This window comes from Camelus bactrianus, chromosome 9, assembly GCF_048773025.1.
Source record: "Camelus bactrianus isolate YW-2024 breed Bactrian camel chromosome 9, ASM4877302v1, whole genome shotgun sequence".
NCBI classification, from domain to species: domain Eukaryota; kingdom Metazoa; phylum Chordata; class Mammalia; order Artiodactyla; family Camelidae; genus Camelus; species Camelus bactrianus.
In genome coordinates, this window is record NC_133547.1 from 76,597,332 (window position 1) to 76,601,550 (window position 4,219).

General features: G+C 44.5%; 1 non-coding gene and 1 pseudogene across 1 annotated transcript; one reads left to right on the forward strand and one right to left on the reverse strand.

Annotated features, from left to right (window-relative positions):
- Positions 1–696: 696 nt before the first annotated feature.
- Positions 697–1,726, reverse strand: LOC105076961 (zinc finger protein AEBP2-like; annotated as a pseudogene).
- A 1,648-nt stretch (positions 1,727–3,374) lies between these two features.
- Positions 3,375–3,511, forward strand: LOC123619922 (small nucleolar RNA SNORA70). Its single transcript, XR_006728633.1, has one exon. It is a non-coding gene; the product is annotated as a small nucleolar RNA SNORA70 (small nucleolar RNA).
- Positions 3,512–4,219: the final 708 nt, after the last annotated feature.

The following is a 4,219-nucleotide window of genomic DNA, read 5'->3' on the forward strand; positions in this document are numbered from 1 at the left end:
GTTCAGGGTTTTTTTTGTTGCAAATGACATTTATTATTAAAGAAGGTGCTTTATTAATTCCTCTGGCAGCACTAGTGAATTACAATATCCTTCAATATTATTTCTAACCATAATACATACATTCAACTTTCATGCCTCTAGAAAAACATATACAGTATATTTCATAATAGAAAAATACATTACAAATCTGCTGAATTATTTACAGGCAATGTTCTATTATCTCTATGCAACATTTGTTTGATACAATACTAACAAGCTACACATATTTCCATTTCTGTAATTAAAAAAAAATCCATATGGCTTCTTGATTACTAAGCAAGAAAGTGATTTTATTTTCCTTTTCAAAACCAACTTTGGTGTATAAAGAATTCAGTTTGAAGATACCTTTTTAAAAATACAATTTTTCTTATGTTAAGAAAAAAAACAACAACTCATAAACTAAATGCTTCCCTCAGGGGAAAAAAATGAAAGTTTATATAACTTAAAATGAAAACATAAGGATTATTAAATAATGTGAAATAGAAGTTTTTCAAAAACCATGAACAGATTAGTTACCTAGGTAAATATTACCATACTGTACTCCATGAGAAAACCCTAGTCCTGAAAGGGGAGCCACCAGACATACTGCAACACTCTTTAACAGAAATTTTCAGCCCTAATTCCATCGATGAATTTTTAGTTGATGGCAAATGTCATTCATTGTTTGCTTAAATACAAATTGAACACTTTTCTTATCAGAGTTCTGCGAAAGAACAAAAATGGCAACCAACCACATCTATTTATGATAATTGAAAGGTGAATTATCTCGACAATTTGCATTGTCTAAATATTTCCTAATATGACTTGAAGTATCCTTACAGTGCTTTTGGTATTTGTAAGGGTACATGTTGTAATTGTTGTTCCAATATAAACTACTGTAATTACTAAAAGTTTAAAAAAAAAAAAAAAGCAGCTTAAAGCAGCAAGCATGCAAGGCTTTTAGAAGCTGTTTCACTAAGTTGCCAGAAGAGTGTTTGCTCAGTCTCCCCCAGTACCATTCCATGAAAATGTGGATATTCAGTAATACATTAATATATTCCACAGAAAAGCCTACTTCATTTACAGAATGTTTACACTAAGCATGCATATTATTCTAAATACTGGATTTAAGAAATAAAAAAAGGAAGAGGTTTGACTCTAACGCGTAACTTTTACTAAACCCATTGTCGATGACTAAGACTGCAGGTGTCCCCACTTGTTCGCTTTCTATGTATTTATTTATTTATTGCCTCTTCAACCTCTTCTGTGGCATTGTTCTGTATATGTTTGGATCCAAAAGCAAGGCAGTTTTTAATTGATATCGCACACTTTCATTCACCCACACATCAGGCAGAAGGTCTTCAGGCATCCAATAAAGCGAAAGCTCTATCTTTCCAGAATCCTCTTTTCTCTTAGCTATTACAGTACTGTGAGAAACAACACTGTGTCCCTTCCCTGAACTTTCTATATGAGCTGAGACATTAAAGCATATGGCTTGATGTCTTACTGTATCCTGTGTTTGTACATCTAAGAAATCCTATGGTCGTGGTAATGAGCGTCATCTTTTGTTCTTTCATTTCCTCCTTTTGTTCATTCCAGCTTTAGAAGGAGACCCTTCTTTGGCCTTTGGCTGGCTGGAAACTTTTGAGGAGTTCTGCTGACTGTGTTTGGGTACCTGGGGAGCCCGCCCTCCACTGTGTATCAACATCAACTTGTTCAGCTTTTTAACTTGTTATTAGGACATAGTGGCAGCTTCTAAGCTCCAGACATGCCAGACTAGAAACCAGAAGTCCCTTCCTCTGCCTTCTAATACCCGCCCTCCAGCAGTCCCTCGCTCTCATGGACAGGACCACGCAGGCGATGCTCCGGGGCCCCAAAGGCAAAAGAGAAGAGCATGTGCTGAGGAGTGCAGGTTGGTTACACTTGGCCAGTGGAAATGGACTAGCAGGTGGCACAGGGGACCAGCACCACCCTGACTCCTCTCTCCACTCTCCATCCTTTGGCCGCACTGCCCTCCTCTGGGATGCACCTGCTAAGTTCCAGGACTTGTACGTGCTCAGTCTAAAGCACCCTCCCCAGCAACCCACCCAACCCAGGTCCTCTTATCTTTCCTAATTAGCTTTGACCCAGCCTCCAGAATAATTCAGGCAACCTGACCCCCATCTAGTTGGGGGTTTTCTGATCTGCAGTCATGGAACAGAGCCTGGCTCATAGACGGCTTTCAATAAATCTTTGTGGCAGAAATGTGTGCATCAATCTGTGTTCCATTCTGTAGTGTGTGTGGTTCCTGCTATAATCAAATACTCATTGAGATGATTATATATAATGTCCACCTGTCCCTTTAGGCCATGGGGATTTATTTTTTTCATAACTGAAGTCCCTACATTTAGCACAATGTGGCATGTAATAGGTGCTCAACCAACGTTTTGTGAATGGTGAATGGATGACGAGAGGTGGGTTGAGTCCTGCACTGAGTAGAGGGGTTCAAACGCACTTGGGAGCCCATGTCACCTGTGTGGCGGCAGGGTGGGGAACGCACTGTTCTAGAATTAACTCACCTGTGTTCTGGGGAGACTGTCAGCAAGGCAGTCTTGCACCTGGAGGCCAAATTCCTTGTGGATTATGCAAAAGCATGTTTTTGGTGGATGTGTTGGGGTGGTGGGGAAAGGAAGTGTTTCACCCCAGTCTGTAGCTCACGTCAAAGGCAGGCAGGGAGAGAGCGGGCAGGCCCGGGTGGGAGGAGAGCTTGTTGGGACCAGACATCTAGAAACCAGTCAGTGTTCCCAGAAGCTACTGACTCATGTGCAGCCTCTGGGCGGGGGGCAGAAACTGGCTCTCCAAATCCAGGGTCTGGGGTTCTGTGATGGAGGGGAGGTTGGGATCCTGGTTGGCAAGCTGTAGGAAACCAACAGGATGATGAAGGCTTGGGGGGCCTAAGAAACAGTGAAGTCAGGGGTCTTGGTGGGGGAGGCTGATGTCAGGAGCAGGTGGTCCCTGAGTGGGAGGTCAGAGGCCTCGGTGGGAGGAATGAAGGCCAGGCTCTCACGATGCTAGCCTTAGACTCCCACCGTCCCGTGGACAGAGCCCCAGGCTGGGAACTGCGGGGTTCTGGCTCTTCCTGGTTGTGGGACCTCAGATTTGTTGTGGGAACACAGAAGGTCAGAGACTCCCAGGCTTCCTGTACGAACGCAAAAACAGGCCCAGAGAGGGTAAGACAATGTCCAAGGTGCCACAGGCAGGCAGTAGGTGATCTGAGCCTGAAGCCAATATCCCAGGGCTCCAGGGCCACCTTACTTTGGCAGGTTGCTCTAACGCTCTGGCCCTCAGTGTGCTCATCTATAAAATGGGGATAATGCCTGCAGCCATTTAAGCCGACTGTGCTCTTCTCCTCGTAGAAGGGCCTGGTGTGCAACGGCTGCAAACAGCAGCCTTCTTGGTCGTGTATGCAGCCTGTTGCCCATATGGGTTGCCCTAAGGGACCCTAGAGATAGCCCTTTCTAGAGGACACTTATGTCTGGCATGCTGTCCCCAACCTAGGCTCCAGGTATGCGCGGTGCCTTTGGAAAGCCTCAGGGCAGTGGCCAGGATCTACCAAGTCATTGTAACCCTCCAAACAAGCTGCAGAACAAGGAGCATGTGACTGAGGACTTATGCAGGGCCAAGTTCAACTTCCCCGGCCACCAGAAGATCCCCATCTCCCAGAAGTGGGGATTTACCAAGTTTAATGCTGATGAACTTGAAAACACGGCAGAAAAGCAACTCATCCCAGATGGCTGTGGGGTCAAACACATCCCTGATCATGTCCCCCTGGACACATGGTGGGCCCTGCACTCAGGAGAGACATGGCGCTGGCCCCTCCTTACTCACGCCCACCAATAAATCCTACTTTCCTGTCATAAACAAACAAACAAACAAATAAATAAATTGGGGATAATAATACTTACCTTAGAGGATTGTTGTGTTAAGTGAGATCATTCCTCCATGCAATAAATATTTATTGAGGGTTACGGCAGAAACTGCTAGTTAGTCTCCCTTCTTGGAAATGGAACCCCCACTTTTAGCTGGGAACATAGCCACCTGGAGTAGATTACATTTCCCCATTTCCCTGGCATGTGTGCTGATGAGACTTGGGAAGACTTACAACAAGGCATGAAGCATGATGTGCGTTCCCTCCTCCTTGCTGGCTAGGATTTGGCAGTGA